This window comes from Podarcis liolepis (assembly GCF_965112155.1).
Source record: "Podarcis liolepis genome assembly, chromosome: 1".
In the NCBI taxonomy this organism is placed as follows: Eukaryota; Metazoa; Chordata; class Lepidosauria; order Squamata; family Lacertidae; genus Podarcis; species Podarcis liolepis.
In genome coordinates this window covers 80,416,063-80,436,372 of record NC_139554.1, presented here as the reverse complement: position 1 = coordinate 80,436,372, position 20,310 = coordinate 80,416,063, and the positions used below count along the sequence as shown (strand labels likewise).

At 44.9% G+C, this 20,310-nt stretch overlaps 1 long non-coding RNA gene across 1 annotated transcript; it reads right to left on the bottom strand.

The window, feature by feature from the left end:
* Positions 1-14,253: 14,253 nt before the first annotated feature.
* Positions 14,254-18,911, bottom strand: LOC310699253. The gene is made up of 2 exons (XR_014522029.1): positions 18,809-18,911; positions 14,254-14,697 (listed from the first exon to the last, which is right to left on the bottom strand). It is a non-coding gene; the product is annotated as an uncharacterized lncRNA (long non-coding RNA).
* Between the last annotated feature and the right edge of the window lie 1,399 nt (positions 18,912-20,310).

Genomic DNA, 20,310 nt, shown 5'->3' with positions numbered 1-20,310 from the left:
CAGGCAATTGGATCAAGTGTGCTTCTCCAGAATCTGTAACAATTTAATAGGCTGGAGTGCTTTGAAGCATAAAAGGATGGTATAGACTAGTATATAAAGACATCAGTAGTATGGCAAAGGAGTGAACCATGTTGCAGGTTATGGTTTCAGAAGAGTGCTCCTTGTTGCAGAACATTACCACCTCCGAACAGAATCATTATCTTTCATTTTAGAACACCAGCCCCTATTAAACATTATATATGGCACTTAGTTCAGGCATCACAACACCAGGGAATTCCGTATTTTAAAAGAGCTCTCTCTTGGCTGCACTCTCCATACCAGGAAGAGACGTAGTGGCAGAAATTCTGCTTGCTCCTTTATTTTTCTAGGAATTTGCATCGCACCCCACCTTTTGCATTAGTGAATTGGCAAGTAAAAAGTCTTTCAAACATCCTTGCAGCCACCGGTCAGCATCATTAGCTGGGCTTTGGCTCACAACCAGCAGTCAGCTTCATGGAGCAAGAGGACTGTATCTCTCTTAGGACCCTGTGGGCTTCCATTGCCCAGAGCCATTACACGCTGCTGTTGCAATATAACATAGTGAAAAGTGTTGGAAAAGGGTTTCGGGAGAGAGATTCTTTACTCTCTCGTAGCAGAGTTAGTGAAATGGTGATCTCTCCAAGCACATTCAAACTTGGTTAGGTTTACATCAGCTCTTATCCACCTTTAAACAAACATTCCTCACCAAATACTTAGGCTACAATAAATCACAGACACTTAGCTTTGCAAATAAGTGAGCTTCTGAAGTTACAGCAAACAAGTCTCCATCCGTTGGCAGTAAAATGAAGAAGAAAAATGGTTCCAAACGACTTTAAGAAGAAAAGAACTTGGTTTCTTTACAAAAAAGATCATGCAGCCTTGGCGTCAGCCAAGATGCAGGCTGTAAGAAACCTCATTTTAGAGATATTCAAGTCATTTGGGTTTTCTTTGGCTAGGAGCCATGCCACATAGTTCCTTGTTCTGCATAGGAAGCAGGAGAGAGAGAGAGAAAGTGGGGGAAGCAAACGGTGCTAGGAACCTGCTAAGCTCCACTCACTGGCAACTTGAGCTCAGGCCCCTTTCATAATAATAATAATAATAATAATAATAATTTATTATTTGTACCCCGCCCATCTGGCTGGGTTTCCCCAGCCACTCTGGGCGGCTTCCATAGAAACCAAAAAACACTAAAATATCATACATTAAAAACTTCCCTGAACAGGGATGCATGCATATTTTGTTCTGCTTCCCTCCAAAGCCCAACTCATTTTGGCAGTGATGTCAAAAATAAAAAAGGGGTGGGTAGAGACCAGCCCCCTGATGGAGATGCAAACTGCCTCCATCCTAGTCATCAAGGAGTGACAGCACCCCCCTTTTTTTGGAGGAATAATAAATAAATAAATAAATAAATAAATAAATAAATAAATAAATAAATAAACAAACCCCGCCCATCCGGCTGGGTTTCCCCAGCCACTCTGGGCAGCTCCCAACAGATTAAAAACAGAATAAAACATCAAAATGAGGCCCCTAGAAGGTTGCCCAAGGGTGAAAGCAGCCCTCGGGCAAAAAAATGGTTAGCCACTCCTACTTTAGGGCTTTAAGTGTAATAACCGGCATTTTTAATTGAGCCTGGAAGAAAAGAAGGCAGTACAAAGAGGAAATCCATGCTTTGACTAACTGGCCCCAGTCAGAAGTATCACGGTTGGATCTGAAACCAGCCAAAGTTTCTGAATGGCATGTCTGCAGAAGCATCTCAATGCACAGAGGATGCATTAAAATAACCTGATCTTTATATAGCTAAGGAACATGTAGCTTTGGCGCCAGAGCTGGCATTAAAAAGAACTATCCCGTAGTTATGGGAAGAGCGCACCATGTGCACCATTAACTGGGTACAGTGTACAAGGATAATAGCGCATCTTGCAGAGTGACAAGGAAAATGTGAAGAAGCAGAACACGAAGGATTGCAGCAGAGATGTGTCAGGGTGGGCAACTCTCCCCCCGCCGCCCCTGCCTTGCTTTCTATACCAGCTCATTCACCCTTTTCTTCTGCAGGCCCTAATGACTGCAGCTACATAATGTGTAGCCATTTGCAGAGGTTCATAATTTATCAACATGACTTTCTCGCTGTTCTTTACAGAAGCTTCTTTCCCAGCCAACTCGGTGACCTGGGAGCCAAAGGGGAGACCTCTGAAAGCTTTGTAAGCAATCAGGCTTCCTTGCTCTATAGCCCATGTGGGTTGAATGTTCCTTGGGCAGGAATTAATACAATAGCCACCTACTGCTTATGGACACATTAACATTTGAACGGTGCTTCTGAGATGGAAAGTGCTATTACTTAACAATTATTAAGAGGGGGAGAAATGTGAGCTGTTGGGAGAAGAAAAGGAGAGGAATTTTCGCCACAAATGGAATGTTTTGCCTGCCTCTGATTACCAAAGGGGGCTGGGGAAGCAGAAGAAATGGGTTAGCTCTTTGTTCAGATTCTCTGCTGTGCGGAATCGAGAGCAGCCCGTCCCCCCTCTTCATTACGCCCTCCTGTAGCACACAAGGTAATATTTAGCTTAATTAACTGATGTTGCTGCAGCACTTTTGACATCCTCGCACAGCAGCCCCTGTTGGGTTTTTTCGGCACATTGTAAATCCATTCACTTACAGCGTTCCTTTTATTGGTATTAACTTTTATTATGGTGACACAACCAAATCAGCCAAATTTGTAAGCTGCATGTGCTACATGCCACTCTGATGCGCACGCGGGAAGCCGGCGATAGCCCCTGCTCCGAACAACTTGCAGTCTAAAGAGATACGGCAAAGGAAAGAACTGTTGGCTGCTTCCAATTTCAGATAGGGACTTAGATACAGATAAGGCTTCCTGAGCGCACAATATTTTTCAGAAAGATAATTACCCTGGGATATACTTTTCATTTGCATATCTCGCTATATCTAGGGTTGGGAAATGTTTCCAGGTTTTTTCAGGGGTGGAGGGTGGAGTGTCACATGGCCAGTTTTAAATTGTCTGGTGGGTTGCACTAAATAACACCAACGTGTTGCTTCAGACAGGAGGGTCAATGAATACAGAAGGTGATGGAAAGGATGGAGGAAGGAGCCAGCAGTGGAATGGGTAGAATGAAGGTGAAATGGACAGGAGTGCCAGCTTGGTCTCACAACTGTGGGTGCCTGGGGCTGTGGGTGCCATGCAGCGTGTATGGCCCTGGCACCAAAATATGTGGGTGCCCTGCCCCTTCATGGGGGATTTTGAGGGTGCTTGGGCACCCAGAGCCCCAAGAAGTTGGCATCTATGTAGGTGGAGATTGGGAGATATCCACCCCACTCAAAAAGTATAGAGAGGCAGGAAGTCTGTGGTTAGCTTCTTCCAAACCTTTGGTGATGTTCCAGTGCCTCTATTTGCTTAAAGCTAGAATGCTGGACAATCTAAGGACATTTTGCACACATGACTCCAACACTACATTTGAATCTTGTCTGATTCATACTGTTTGTATGCATGTATGGATACTGTGCACAAACCAAAAAGGTCTGTGACTACTTAGGCAGATTGTGAGAGAGTTTATTTCATTCATGTTTCTGGAATCCTACTACATGGCGCTGGATCTTACACTGGTGGCAGGGAGCTGTTCAGTCCAGCTGTGCCAAAGATTTGCTGACATTTGACAGCTTCTGGCTCCCTTTCTGCCTCCCTGTATTTCCTCAGGGAATTGTGCCCAATGTGGCAGAACACTGTCTAGCCTGTAGGCCATGTAACATCCCATTCCTCCTACCTCTAATGGCTGTGGGAGCATGTACATCACGCAGGGGAGGATAAGCCTGGCTATAGAGTTTCCTACTCTATGGATGGGAATTGAATCATACTTTGTGACAAAGCGTTTTGTTTGCTTTTCTGTGCAAACACCCTGCTTGGAGTAGAACCGGTCTGGTGGCTAAATGGAATTAAGTATTGTTTAACTTGCATGATCAGAGGGGTGTGTGTGTGTGTGTGTGTGTGTGTGTGCGCGTCTGTCCATCTGTCTGTCCGTCCATCCACTCATTTGTTCATTCGTTCTAGCTGTCTGTCCAGAGCACTGGTTAATTCATGGGTTCAGCATCAACAGTCATATAGATCTTTGAAGAACATTTTTTGCCAGGGCCTAAAGAGAAGAAGCACAGGAGCATATATGGCCCCTGGGAACACAGTCATCTCTGCTTAGTTGATTATCTCAGTTTGCAAAATTCTCTCATCAGCAAGTCTCTCCTTGCTTCTCGCCAACTGAACCTACAGCAGTGAAATAGCACATATGTGCTGCCGAAAGCACAACTAGCAACCAATAACTCTTCCAAGAAAGAAAGAAAGCTGGAAGCTAACCCGCAAGCTATCATCTCTAGGTGGGCCCATTGGATCCTGATTCTGCTTGGCAAAGCCTGAGAACAAGAGTGAAAGAGAGATTTAGCTGACAGCCCAACTCCAGACTTTTTCCTTCTTTCAGTGTTTCAATAGGGGAGCTCCGCCAGATGCACAACTGCAGATGTCACGATGATATACCAAGTAAAGAAGAAGGAGAGTAAGTAAAATGGAGCCATGGGCATTTCTTGCATTGCAAGCATGGAACACACATTCTCCCCTTCACACAAAAAAGCATCTAAAAGCATCTCTGCATCCACATACTCAGAGACCTCCTATAGGAAGTGTGATGGTGACCCAAAGCTTACTGAAATCAATGGGAAATGCTTATCTATGCTCTGAGAAAAAAATAAATAGTGTAGAGATGGTAAACCAATGACCTTCCAGGTGTTGTTGGACTCCAACTCCCATCAACCACAGCTGTTAGGGATAACAGGAGTCTGAGTGCAACAATGTCTGTAACACCACAGATTTCCCATCCTTGATCTTGGCCTGTGGTTCCCAATGTGGGGCACACGCCTCACGGGGGGGGGGGCAATTTGATTTTTAAGGGGGGCAATTTGGAAGCTTGTTTAGACCAAGTTAATGGCCTTTTAGGCTTCCTCCAGATGAATAGGAGTTCACTTTTTGAATAATAAGAATTATATGTCACAGGGGGCAGGCACCAGGATTTTAGAGATGCTTAGGTGGGACATGGCCAAAAAAAGGTTAGGAACCACTGATAGGCTCTTGCACCCATTAGGTACAGCTGTCCTTAAAGTGAATAAGCAAGACTCCAGCACTCTCCTCAGCATGGCATTTATACCAGAACACTGACTTACATGCCAACATCTCATCTGTACGCAGCTCCCTCTTTTCAACCTCCACATCATCACAGAGGTATGCACAGCCGTTAGGAGAAATGTTAGTGTGAACTGGGGAATGGTGGTCTATGGCAGGGGTGCCCAATGTAGTGCCCTATCCCTAGCAAGCAGAGCTAGTGGTCAAGGTATATGCAAGGTGGACTAGCTCAGTTGGTAGAGCACGCGACTCTTAATCTCCCAATCATGGGTATGAGCTCCACGTTGGGCAAAAGATTGGACCAGATGACCTTTGTGGTCCCTTCCAGTTCTTTGATTCCAAGTTGCTTTCCAACCGTCTTGGCTTCCCCTGCTCTATGGTAAGAGCAGATGGGGGAAATGCAGCAGTCAGAATCCTTGGAAATACCTGCAGCCATCTGTCAATGATTAACAGCAGCAACGTGTCCCACTGTGTAAACAGGTTGTAATAGAATATACAACAAGATCCAGAAATTGTGGCTGGATACTTGGTGTCATTTCCTCACACTCCAAACATATATTCAAGGATGTGGGTGGACATAAGGGATAAATAAAGGAACTGAAGGTTTCTCTGAGGTCATGGACCATTCATGATGAAAACAAACATTCTGACAAGTCACGGAAATCCTCCTAACCAAGCATAGCTTTGGTGTGAGGTATCTTCCTGGAAAGTTAATGACCTCAGCCCTCTGTACATATAGACAACCTGGGTATAGATCTGCTTGTCCCTAGTGTGGAATAGGATGCTTTAAGTCTAGAAAAGGTTGATTGTGGCAATGGAGCAAATTATACCAGTGCTCCTACAGCTACAGTGTTGTGATATTGTCTTACTGAAGACAATATGCCTTCAACATCTGAAACTGAGACATGTGTAGTACACTCGAGGATAACTTTGATGGTTAAGAGATTTAGGTCAAGATGATCAAAGCCCTTAACCTCCAAATTGGGGGTTGCCTGCAGATGGTTTGAAGGCAAGCTTATACCCTAATGTGGACTAAACAATTTTCCAAAAGGAAATTGAGATTCCATATGCAAAAAGGTTTCCCACTGATATACAAAGGAATCTTCTGCAAAATGTAGTGCTGACTGAGCCCCTGGCCACATCCTGGAAGACTCATGTGTGGTTCAGCTTATCCCATAATCAGGAAGGGTCTGTTTATTCTGTGTATGTCCTGGCCAAGAAAGATTAGGGGATGTGCATTGTTAGCTGAAGTCACAACACTAGCTGTCAACAGACTGCAACCACTTATTGTATGGGCTGGTACCACTTTAAACTTCCATCTGATGGCTTTAACCAACACATGTGGTTTAGAATGGATTGTGTCCCTTAGTGGCCAGTTTGATGTGGCAGAGCTGCAGTGCCACCCTCCCAGCACCAGTTTCACTGCAGCTTACCTGGACAGAACTGGGGTGGGATAGAGTGACAGCCAAAGAAACAACATATTAGCTCCACCAGTGCATCCTTGCAGCTCCAACCTCACTGCCACTCCACCCTGGCCCCATCTAGGTAAGCTGCAGTGGTGTCAAGAGGAAACTCCGCCCCACCACACTGAGGCTGCTGCTTATGCCTGTATGAACCTACCATACCTTAAGATAAGCGCTGACACCTTCCTTGCTAGACCCAGTTTAATATTAATTAACCTTGAAGTCACATACCCTCCAACATTTTGAGTCCCAAAACCGGCACGTGCTCGTGCTCAAGTCATGTGACCCATGTGAGATAACGGAGCCCAAAAGATGTGCTTTTTGGGGGCTATGCTTGCATGGTGCCCAAAAATGTGTGTTTTGGGGCACTGCAAGATTGTGGCACTCACTTTTTTTCAGGGCAAAATCACAGCACCCAAAATGGCTGTCATGCTCTTGCACAAGGAAACAAGATGTTCCATTTTTTCCGGGACACTTGCAGGCTATGTGTCGCCAGGGCCTTGTCAGTAGTGACTCCTGCTCTGTAGAACTTCCTCCCAAGGGATGTATGACTGGCCCTTTCAGAGTTGGCCCATCAAAAAGGAGGTGAAGACCAATGTTCCTAATGGCTTTTCACTGATGTGATTTTGTTGGCTATATTACTAATTTGTTCTCTTTCTGTGAATGGTTTCTGATAACAATTTTGTTGTATTCTATTTTAAAAGATCCTTATTTTATTTTAAATTCTTTGTAATTTAAAATGTTTAGATGGTTTCAGTTTTGTTGTTTATGCTGTTGTAGACCACCTTGAGAGGATTCTGCCCTGAAAGGTGGCCTAAAAATGCTATAAACACATATAGCGAACAACACCATGTGGTGAGTCAGCAGGCAGTTACACCCTGATCCATCCTTCCCAAGATTTCTGAGCATCTGCAGGAGCAATGGCCATCTCTTTCCATCTTTTGATAAAGAAGCCAGCCTTTGTTACATTCTTTAACACTTGAGGAATCGTGTTGGTGATGACTGAAAGCTCAGCGTGTATTTTAATTACAAGGGCAGCATCAATCATTCTTGCCGCCGCACCCTTCCAATGGCAGAAACAATCTCTCACTTTGTTTGCCTGAACATGCTCACGTATTTATAAATGCAATAATTCTACAAAAAACACACACAGCGGAACAGGGCTGAGAACTTTATTAGAGCCAAGACGAGGCTTCTTCTGATTTATTTATTTTTTGCCTGGGCATAACTAACAACACCTAACAAAGAGACTGGAAAGTGAACCCGAGCCATAGGAGCCAACTCCTAGAGACTGGGGGGGTTTCGGCCCCCCACAGTAAAATATTTGAGGGGACCAGGCCCCCACAAAGTTGATGAGCATTCCCATTCATATGGTGTGTGTGCCCTGCGTCATGTGATCAGTTGTGCAGGGCGGAGCTTACCTGGGCCCCCACAATGTTTTATTCAAGTTGGCACCCCTGCCCCGAGCAACTGCTTTGGCTTAAGGGAACATGTCAAAATGCATAGCTGGAGAACACCCCCGATTTCTCAAATGCCAACAGGTGTTCCTTGCATCAATCGAGTCTGAACTTGGGTTTGGACTGCCTTTTTCCTTTCCAGTTCTGATTATTTACGCTAGATATGGGCTGGCTATTTGCGTGGCGTCACTTAGATCGGTAGTTAAAAGAAACAATCTTACCTGTGAATGAGGAGCATAAAGATGAGTCAGGTTGCAATGGACACACCTGCACATTGCCTCATCTTGAGTACAGAAGCCTTTATTTCCAGGCCTCCCTGCTACCATGGTGTCCTTCCGTTGTCATATTCATAGTAATATGAAGCTAGCCTTGAGGACAAAACAAATGACATTTCCTGCAGAAGACTGAAAGCTAAGTGAATCAGTATATGACATCCAAATAATTGGCCTCCTGAGACAGGCAAACCTTACAAGATGGCTGCCAGTTTTGCTGTTTGCCCTCTGGATAATTCATAGCTGCTGATCATCCGCATTCATCGTGATTGGCAATTATTGTGGTTTCAGATTTCAGGCCAGGCCTCATCCCTTAACACCCCCAGGTGACTCTGATGTCAGTTTTGTGGTACAAATCTGTGGGACTTCCTCCAGTGTGGTCACTTTGACACAGTGAAGGTATCCTTCCAATGATGCCTTGGCAAATATGCCTTTGAGTCTAGCTTCACAGCTGCTGTGGACAACTCCTCAGATGCTGTAATAAAGACCAGCACATTCCACAGGTGTGTGTTCTCCATAAAAGGGTAAACCACCAGCATTTGATGACAGGGTGACTGGCTAAACAGGACTCTTACACAACCACTGCTGTTAAGTTCCTGGCGATTTGCACAAAAATGAAACAACATATGCCAGATGAGATTGCTTATCTCTTCCAGAAATCAGTCTCTGTGAACAAGCAGCCACCTGGCAGCTGCTGGAATGCGAAAAGAGACAGATAGACCTTTAACCGAGCTGGTTCAGATCCTCCCGCTTTCTAGTCGCCATCTTTCATCTACAGTCATACGAAATTGTGTGTGTGTGTCATTCGGGGAGTGGCCAGATGAATAATCTCTCCATCCATACTTCAAGGCACTTGGTTTCACAGGCTAAATATCCTAAGAGTGGGATGCGGGTGGCGCTGTGGTCTGAACCACTGAGCCTCTTGGGCTTGCCGATCGAAAGGTTGGCAGTTCGAATCCCCACAACGGGGTGAGCTCCTGTTGCTCTGTCCCAGATCCTGCCAACCTAGCAGTTTGAAAGCACACCAGCACAAGTAGATAAATAGGGACCGCTGCAGCAGAAAGGTAAGTGGCTTTTCCGTGTGTTCTGGTTTCCGTCATGGTGTTCCATTGCACTAGAAGTGGTTTAGTCATGCTGGCCACATGACCTGGAAAGCTGTCTACGGACAAACGCCAGCTCCCTCAGCCTGAAAGTGAGATGAGCGCCGCAACCCCATAGTCACCTTTGACTGGACTTAACCATCCAGGGGTCCTTTACCTTTTTTATCCTAAGAGTATAGTTCCATCAATTAAAAAAATATGAATAAACTCCAAATAAAACATATCTTTCTTTAGAGCTGGCCATAGTTATTGTCCTGAAATCCAGTAACCAAATACTGCTTTATTTTGGTTAAATCCCACTCAATCTAGTCACTGCAACTTTACCACCGCACAACCCCACGACTCTCACATGATAATCCAGTCAGAATTAAGTGCCTTAACAGCACAATCCTGAACATACGTGCTCATGAAGAAATCTCATTTATTTTAATGGGATTAAGAACATAAGAAGAGCCAGTCGCATCAGGCCAGTGGTTCATCTAGTTCAGCACCCTGTTCTCTCAGTGGTCAACTAGACACCTATGGGAAACCTGCAAGCAGAATTTGAGTACAACAGCACTCACCCTTCCTGTGGTTTCCATCTACAGTTGTACCTTGGAAGCCGAACAGAATCCGTTCGGAAACCAAAGCGTAGCTTCTGATTGGCTGCAGGAAGCTTCTGCAGCCAACTGGAAGCTGGAAGCTACGGAAGCCCCATCAGATGTTCGGCTTCCCAAAATAGTTTGCAAACCAAAACAGTCACTTCTGGGTTTGCGGTGTTCGGGAGCCGAAACGTTCAAGAACTAAGCTATTCGAAAACCAAGGTACGGCTCTACTGCTATTCAGAAGCATTATTGCCTCCAACTGGTGAGGCAGTGCATCGCTAGGGATGCATAACCTCCATCATTTATCCAATGAAAACAGGAACGTCCTAAGGAAAAACTGGACATTCCAGGATCAAACAAGGATGGCTTCTGTAAATCTGGGACTGTCCCTGGAAAATAGGGACACTTGGAGGGTCTGGGGTTGCAAGTATGGAGAACCTGTGACCGTCCAAATGTTGTTGGACTCTAATTCCCATTGGCCCCAGCCTGCCTGGCCAATAGTCAGGGTAATGGGAGTTATAGACCAACAATATGTGTAGGGCCTCAGATTAGCCAGTGCTGCTCCGAGGTGTTTAGGATTGCAGCAGTAGCCACATTTATTCACTAGTTCTTACACTTCCAAGAAGATTCGGTGTTCTTTGACATGTTCTTCCTGGGGGCTGCAAGGAAGGGTGCCAATCACCCTTTTAATGGCTCCTCCAGATGGATGTTTTATTGTGGATGTATTCTGCAACATGTTCTTGACATAATGTAGTGCATTCATGATGGGTTTATTCTGCGCTTTTTTCTTCTGTGAGGCTTCTCCTACCACATTATTGCTTTCTGGAGGGGCTACAGTCCAACGAAAGCAGAAATAAACAGGAATGTTTGTGGCATAGAAAGTTATGGGATTTCAGCAGGAAGTTACAGGATATGCACTAACTGAAAATGAAACAGAGTGGCTGCCCCAAAATGTTTGCAAGTGGAAACAGTATTCAAAGTGGGATAGCATGTGGCTGCCCCGATAGCATCATGAACACAAGTTGTGATGAATGTGCAATAAAAAAGACCTCTGTGGGGGACAAGTATCCCACTTCCTTTAGCAGACTTTCCATTTTTTCATCCATTAACAAAGTAGAATTATTATTTATTAAATGTATATGGCCACCCATCAATAAATACTTATTTACGAAAATAAGTACAGACCACAATGTTTAAAAAACAAATAATTAAAACCCACAAAAACGTAAAAACACATCACGACACTTTCTCCTGAGTGGAATAAAACAATTTACAGCTCACATTAAAAACCACACTGAAACAGTAAGAGCCCACCATTTACTTAAAAGGCCTGGCTGAATCAAAAGGTCCTCACCCCCGGCCTTTGTGGCTCCTTCTCCTGCCAGCCCTTTGCGATGCTTCAACGCTGGTCTAAAATGCTGTGTTACGTGAAAGCCTCTTTGGACTGGCCAAGCATTCCTCTCAACTTTGTTAGGCAAGCAGCTGTGGAAGGGCTATAGCTCAGTGGCAGAGGGCTGGGAGAGTGACCCCACCTGAAATTCTGGAGAGCTGCTGCCAGTCAGTGTAGACCATCCTGAGCTAGATAGACCAATGGTCTCTAAATAGAAGGCAGCTTCCTGAGTTCCTAGGCCATGCTTGGCAATGGCTACTGAGACTTAACGCAAGATGAAGCTCTGATATTTTGGTAACTGAACCTAAGTGTTCCCAAGTGCAGCTTCAGCCAGTTGTTTCCTTTTTTCTCTTCCCCACCCCACTTTCATTCTGTCCTCAGCTGGTGAGAATCAATCTCTTTATATGAGCTGGATCTCCTCAGCTGCCTTTTCCCCAGAAGGCCAATATTAAACTGGTTTCCCTTAACCTTTTCTCTGGGGGCTTAGCTCTCTAAACACCCTTTATGATTTTCCTTGCTGTCCTCTGACCTCTTTCATCTCTTCTCATTTTTGAACAACAGTGCTAAAAAAATGAAGGCTTCCAACTGTGTCCTTCCTTCCTCAGGAGTGAAACAATCTAGCTGTGCACGTGACTTCCCTGTGAATACAGCCCAATGGGGCGCCTGAGGCTTTTGGGAGTGCATCACATTGTGGGCTCTTCAATTTGTCATCCCTTCCCATCTCTACAGGCTGGCTGCCTCACTAGTGCATCCTATTTTATACATGTGCTGCTTATGGTTATTTCTCCTCACATAAATCATGTTGCGCATGTTCTTGCTGAAGTTGATCTAATTGATCTCAGTCCCTGTCTCTAATTTATCAAAAATTGTTAGCATTTGAGTCCCATCTAAGCACCCCTCCCTTGTGTTTCCATGTACTGATGACTTTGCTCTCATTATAACCATCACAGTTTTCATCACTGGGCACCATATTAATCATCTGTACTACTCCCTTTTTCTTCATATTGCCAGTCATTACATGCCCCCATTCTAAATCAAGACACCTAGTTCAATAGAGCCCCAAGCACATATATTTTTCATCATAGCATGCATCCTCTCTTGGCAGTGCACTGGTAGAGCTGTCCAGTGGTTACCTGGCATGAGAGGGAAATGTAATTCAGAGGCATAAATAAACTGCCAGATGACCTGTAAGCTGGAAAGGTATATAAACAGGCAAGATGAACTGTTGCCACTGCAATCTCCTCCACTAGGTGTTGTTCTACGATATGGAATTGAGTTCCTCCACCTGATAGCAGACTACTTGGGGACCAAATATAATTCCTCCTCGTTTGTTTTCAGAGGTAAGTGCTGTTGCTTATGTAACGAAAATAGCACCATCCAGAGGGAAGGGGAACTGAATTGAGTGATCAGAACAAAAGCACTCCATGTGGCAACTTTTTGTTGTAGGTTCCACTTGTAATTATTGTTATTTTTCCTTCATTTGTTTTCTCAAGTCATATGAGGATATTGTTAGATATGATGATCAATTGATGAACTTGGTTGCAAGCTTTCTTCATCCTGCCAGACAGGATGGAGGATAAATATAATAAATACAGATCAATATATGAAGCTGCTGTGGGTTTTGTGATGTACAAGGCCTTGTAAAGTGTAGGGTGGGTTCCCAGACTGACTCATGCTGTGTCTACAGCATATATTGAAAGCACACTTGCAAATACATTATTTTCCTTAAAAAGAATTCAAGGCATTGTAGTTTATACTTCACAAGTTTTCAATTCCCAACAGCCCTGAAAAAACTACTGTTCCCAGAATTCTTTGAGGGGGAGAAATGTGCTCTGAATGTGCTTTAAAGTATAATGTGTACTCAGTCTTTGAGCACAAAGAAGGAGAAAACAGGCATTGCTGAAAGTGATGACAAGGATTAAGTGAACCGTGTTGTGTACAATTATGTAAGCGGAGACATGGTGAAACAATCATGCGACAGCTGCATCATACATTGAATTCTTCACCGATCCACTAAACCTACATTCTCAACACCTCAATGTGGTTGTGGGAATTATCACTTCTTATGAGGTGAAAGGAGGACTAGGGCAGATACTGGCTATTCCAGATTTCTGATATGGGTCAAAGAGGACCAGGAAGAGAAGATTTCTGCCAAATACCCATATCAAATATACCTTATTTGAATAAGCAAACTGGTTGTACTCAATGATGATAAATAGACTTGGGGAGTGCTCGGTTTGACAATCCAATCTGCTAGGCAGCAAAGCCTGGGCTGTGTTCACACTTCTATATACTGTACTGTGTGATCACTGCCTTTCCAAACCTGGGGTTTTGATCTAAAATGTATATGTATCCTTTATTTTGTTGTTAAAATACTACCACTTGATGCATTTTTTCTTAAACCAGCTTCACACCGACTGGATCTTAAGCCAATCCTAATTTGTCCTCTGCTGTTATTGCCTTACCTTTTTATGGGACCTTTTTATGAGAGTCTGTGAGAGAGGGGGCTACTGGGGGCTACAGCCTTGTGCTGTAGCCTAGGAACCATCTAAGTGGCACTGTCTCATTGCCATCTGTGCAGCATTGGCTGTCAAATCTTTATTGCAAGAGGATTTCATGGGGCCTAGCCAGCCAGGCTTCCTTCTGGTTGCCAGTTTTTACACTGGCTCCTCCTGGCCTGCGAACATTAAGCAGATGTCCATCAACTGACACCCACGCCAGGTAAAGCGTCACTGAATATTTTTTGCATCTGAAGCTACGGTTAAAGGCACAGGAAGTAAGGTCAGAAAAAGTGGCAACTTTACTTGGAGGGGATTGTTTATTTCTTAATACATTTCTAAACCATCTTTTGTCCAAGGAACTCAAGGTGGCGCACACAGTTCCCCCTCCCCTTGGCTTTTTCTCCTCACAACAACCCTGTGAGGTAGGTTAGGCTGGGAGATTGTGACTGGTTTGGGATCACCCAGTCAGTTTTGCAGCTGAATAGGGATTTGAACTGGGGTCTCACAGGTACTGGTCCATCATTCTAAACATTACCACATTGGCTTTTTTGACTCGTGGCCATTAGTGGATGGGGTGAAAGGGTGCTACTGTTCACCTGACCTCCAGTAGCTTTTGTTTTGTCACCCTTTATCTGCCTCTTTAATTCCCTTTTCCATTGTGGCTCCTAGTCCAGTATTCATGTTAATTATCACTTTATGATTCTAGTTGGGCTCCTTCTGTTATTTTAATAACATTTGCTGCCTGGGAGGAGGAAAAATAATGAGCTGTTGGGGGTGGGAAGAGAGAGAGAGAGCGCACTGAGTGGAACCCTGCACATCATGCCCTTGAGCACTCCTGCTACTTAGAAATACTCCACTCAAACCTGGCTGAGCGGAGCATCCAAGGAGCAGAGCGGCTCCAGGGCTTTTTTCCACCTGGGCTGTCTGGGAAATGGGGGAGGCAGCGTGATGGTTTCATGACAGGAATGCTGAAACCTCCCCTCCTCTCCATTCCAGTCAGGTTTGGCTTCCCAGGTGTTAGTTCTATTGTTGCTTTGCCTGAACAGCAACACAATGAAACCTGAAGAAACGCGCAGAAAAACCCAATTAAAGCCCTGTCCTTGGGAGTGTGTTTCATTCCCCTCTGACAGGAACAAAAGGGGAATAATTCTCGACACCTCCCAGAACGAGGGAGTTTAGGGAAAATGAAATATCAATCAAGGCAAAATAATAAGGCCTTTAACTAGAATCTCTTTCAGTGCTACTTGTTGCTCCTATTTCTAATTAGTAAAAAGTCTTACCTCAGGAGTGGGGAATCTTAGGCCCTCCAGTGTTGCTGAACTACAACTCTCATCACCCTAGCCATTGGCAATGCTTGCTGGGGCTGATGGGAGTTGTAGTTCAGTCACATCTGGAGAGCCACAGGTTCCCCACACCTGCCTTACACTTTCTTTCCAAGCAGCACCTCACAGTTTTATTTTGCCTCTCTTGTCCAGCTTCCCTCTCTCTGCTTCTTCTGGGCCATTCACTTCTCACTTCCAAGTTGAGACAGAATCCTTATGAGCAGAATGCCGCAGCCTTAGTTACCCACTTCTACCCTTCTCAATTTGGCCAGTGCTCAAATTACAGAGGGGGGCAGAGGGGGCTGGGGCCCATTCTCTGTTGTGAAGCCTCATTCACAACCATTTTAAAAGGCTAAAGGGGAGGGGGGAGGCATGATCTGGCTAAAACTGGAAGGAATCGAGGGGTACAGGGTGTGAATGGTTTTAAGAGCTCCCCTATTCCCCACCCCACCCCATAATTTGAGTCCTACTTGAGATTGCCTTAGGGGTTACTGTTGTACTGTTCTTTGGAGGTTCTCTAAGGCATACAGTAACCTCTTGTCAATGAGCAGCTGGGAGAATGCTTGAATAACAGCCTTTAAGAGACCCAGCAGTTTATGAAAATGCCAATCAAAATATTTGGGGTGGGAGACCTAGCAACATGGTAGTGGGAATCATATAGGCCATTCCCACTGAACTGAAGGTGCTAGTTTATAGGAAAGACCCTGGTTTCATGTGGCTGAGTCATTTAAAAATTCAGTCTCATGGGAGCTGCTCATGGAGAAGTGGCTCCCACACAGCTCCTAAAGGGCATTTCTGTTGCACAAGCTGGCAGAGGCGGAGCTAGCTGCTCTGGCACCCGGAGCAGCGCACATGCTGTGCACATAGGGGCGGGGCGAGCCGCCCACGGGGGAGGCTCTGTGAGTGTCCCATGGGGGCGGTGCTGCCTGCAGTGAATGTCCTATGGGGGCAGGGGGCGATGTCACCCCCCCTCAGGGATGACACCCCTCAGGGATGACACCGCACCCCCCGCACCCCCTTCCTCCGCCAGTGCAGGCTGGTGCCATACTGAGCAATCTTGGGTTCTCATTTGCTAAAGGTCTTGTTTCTGATATGGATGCCCTTGATCCTTGTACACATACAGGAATTATAGCACATTACGGAACCACTGAAAGGTAGACTACAGGGAAGGAAGAGCAGCTCAGTTGATTCCCTTGAGAAGTTTCCAGACTGACAGAATGCAACTAGCCTTGAAATCATAGTAATACTTGATATATTACATGACATTACAGGCAGCTGTGAAGTGGGATTTTCTGTCATTGATTACCTAGTTCCAAAGCACAAGAGGGTTTCTTACAGTTACCGTATTTTTTGCCCTATAGGACGCACTTTTTCCCCTCCAAAAATGAAGGGGAAATCTGTGTGCATCCTATGGGGCGAATGCAGGCTTTCGCTGAAGCTTGGAGAGGGAGAGGGGTCGGTGCGCACCGACCCCTCTCGCTCTCCAGGCTTCAGGAAGCTATCAGCACGCCTGGGGAGCCCGTGGGAGTTCCCGTAGGGCTCCCTAGGCTGCGGATAGCAGCCTGCTGCATGGAGCGCGGGGAGCGCTGAAGCAGAGCGCCCCATGCTTCGGGCAGACATCAGGCAGCCCCACAAGCTCAGGGGACAGCGGGGAGGTGCAGCGCTGCCATCCCGCTCTTCCCCGACCTGGTTTTTTTTGGGGGGGAATAAAGGAATTTTCCCCCCTTTATTTCCCCCCTAAAAAACTAGGTGCGTCCTATGGGCCGGTGCATCCTATGGGACGGAAAATACGGTACTGTCTGGACCAGTCCATACACACAGCAGAATCAGGCTGTAGGTGGATGGGTTGTATGTTTGAATGCTCAAATACCCCATCCAGTGAACAGCATGTCAGGGAGAAGGTTAGGCAAAAATCTTATCCCTGATGTGCTATTTTTCTACATGCAAACAGTTATTTTATAAGAGAATATAGCTGCCCATCTGCTTGTCCTGAAGAGAGAACACACATACCTCGCTGTAAATTATAATCTCTATCATTCATACCCACCCATCCACACCCAAGCTTTACATCTTGGTTCTGCTTCTTGTTTAAAGAGGTCTATGATGTGCTTAACTGCTATCTTCTATTGACTCGCATTGAAAACATTGAAAACATTAATGGCCGCCACTGCCTTGGCAGCAGGCACATCATTTCTGCTCCTGCATTGCCTCGCTGTTCTTTTCCTATTATCTGACTGGCTGCTAACCTGTCTCTCTTTTCCTTACTTGCACAGCCCTGTTTGCACACCTTTGCTCTTAGGGCAAAATGCATCATTGTCTCTCTGGGAGCAATTTTAACTAAAAATACTTATTGCTGAGATCTTGGCTTTCCTGAAGCCAGCACCTTCTGCAGCGACATTAGCAACAGAATTAAAAGGAAACTGATGTGTAGGGCCATCATTTTTGTCTAGTTCATACCCCCACATGGAAAGCTGATTCACACAACCATTTCTGGGGATTCTTGTCAGTTTGCAGGTGGGAGGAGGTTGCTTGTTTTGTCAGTCCAGATATTAATAGCGTGATGGTGCAGCAAGTACTATACTGTATTATCACCACAGTCACAGATCTGTAGTTAATGTGTACCACCACGAGCACTCTTAGGTCCAAGTCACTCATGCACATACATTGCTTGATTACACACTTGTTTACTTACATGGTGGTGCACTCATATGACTTCATTATCAGAGCCGTCTTTTCCATAGGACTTAGTAGTGCGTCGCACCAAGGCGCTGGCCCCTCAGGGGTGCCCCAGCGAGTGGGGGAGCTGTGTGGCTTTGCCCCTTTCACTGCATGCCAGCCAGCTACGCCCCGCCAACCATAAGGCTGGCGGGCATGCAACTTCCCTCCCAAGCTTCTGCGGGGATCACTCTCCTACCGAGGAAGCTTGGGAGGGAAGCTGCGCTCTCCTCCCACGGAGGCTTGGGAGGGGCACAACTTCACTCCCAAGCCTCTGTGAGGATCACTCTCCCGCAGCGGAATGGGGGAGAGTCTCCCCCCCCCCCAGGATGACTGGTGGTGTGCAGCCACGGACACCACAACACTATCCGTGGTAATTTGGGGGCGCTGGGTGGATATTTGCACCCCAGCACCGCATCTACTAAATATGTTCATTATGCCCATCTTCAGTCCAGAATAACAAAAAACAACAACACTTCCCTATATATAGGCCTCCAAGAAATGGGTTTGGTTCTAATAAACATCTCGGTTCGGTTCAACTGCCTAGTTGTGGAATTACTGCAGAAAGACATCCATTTTTCTTACAAGCCCAACAGAGGACTGGAATGAGTCTGTAAAATACATTAAAAGAAAGCCAGATTAGATTTATATACTGGTACTCTACTGGAGTATAGTAGATCTGAATATATTCCTCTCAAGGAATACAAATTAACAAAAAGCTGGGGGAAATTTAGAACCAATGAGGAATTTATAAGCAGATGGCATGCAGCACTCAACAAGTGTTCCTTGGATTCAATCATTATTTATTATTGATACCTCTCATAGACTTGGACATGACAGTTGAGAGAAAAATACTGTCAATTGGCAGGAAAATACAAGGGATGCTGGACTTCAACAGGATCATAAATTATCAGACCTGGAAATTAAAGGAATTAAAAGAATTAAAGGAGTTTAGAAGGGAAGCAAATAGCAGAAAAAATTAAAACCCCAATGAGAGAGAATATGTATATATATTAAAAACAGTATACACTTGACATAGAGAAATCTGCCAGTAAAAAATATTTCATTTGCTGTCTCAGGCACTCAACATTTGGATTGGACCAACTGGGATACGTCATAGATAAAAGCAACTTGAGCTGTGTACACACTCATATTTACTCTGCATCTGGTGTGTTTCCACTGCTGGTTTGTGAACATGCCGTTAGCCTGTAGTTTCTTGAAAAATACTGTGTTTTGAGGCACACACACACACCCACACCCACACCCCCGCATAAAAAACCCAGCTTCAATCTGATTTGAAAACATAAGCCAAACGAAGTGACTTGGAAACACTTGGAATGTAAGAGGAGCCTGAAGGATTTGAAATGCAGAAGAAAATACAACAACAGCAACCTTGCTGCACGTTAAGATGGCAATATGTACACAGTCAAAGACTGTCATAATAGTTCCCCTCTTATCTTTTAAATATATGGTTCAGCAGCCTCTCCCTACCTGCTAGTGTGCAAAAAGCATGTAAAGTCAATGGAAATCAATGTGAGAGAGCCAGTGTGGTGTAGTGGTTAAGAGTGGTGGACTCGTAATCTGGGGAACCGGGTTCGCGTCTCCGCTCCTCCACATGCAGCTGCTGGGCCAGTCACACTTCTCTGAAGTCTCTCAGCCCCACTCACCTCACAGAGTGTTTGTTGTGGGGGAGGAAGGGAAAGGAGAATGTTAGCCGCTTTGAGACTCCTTGGGGTAGTGATAAAGCGGGATATCAAATCCAAACTCTTCTTCTCTTCAATGAGATTTTAAGCTACAACCTATTCAGCAGACAACATATACACATGGAGTGGGGTGTTTTAAATAAGAATTGTTGTTTGTCCCACTCTGAAACACAAACCAATATCAATGCTTAGTGTTTTTTTTCCAGTTTAGAAGAATCCTTATATTGAAATACCCTCTTAGAAACACTTTGATCCTACAAAGATGCTTTTTTGATCAAAGCCAGCTTTTATTCCACTAGGCCCTGTAACTCTAGCCATCCATTATTTCTGGGAATTAATTTTGAAAGATCTTCAGAAATGGGAACAAAATCCTTCTTAGGTATGAAACAATATAAGCAATTCTGAATGAGATTTCTTACAGAATCTAGCTAATTATACCAGTATAATTATTATGGGGGCTGACAAAGGCAGAGTTGTAGTAATTATGAACAGAAAAGAATTATGTGGCAGAGGTGGAATGACAATTGTGCAATCACACAGCCTGTACCCTTTGTGTAACACCCAATAAAATACAGAAATGATAATAACAATTTATTTCCAAGCCTTCAAAACATA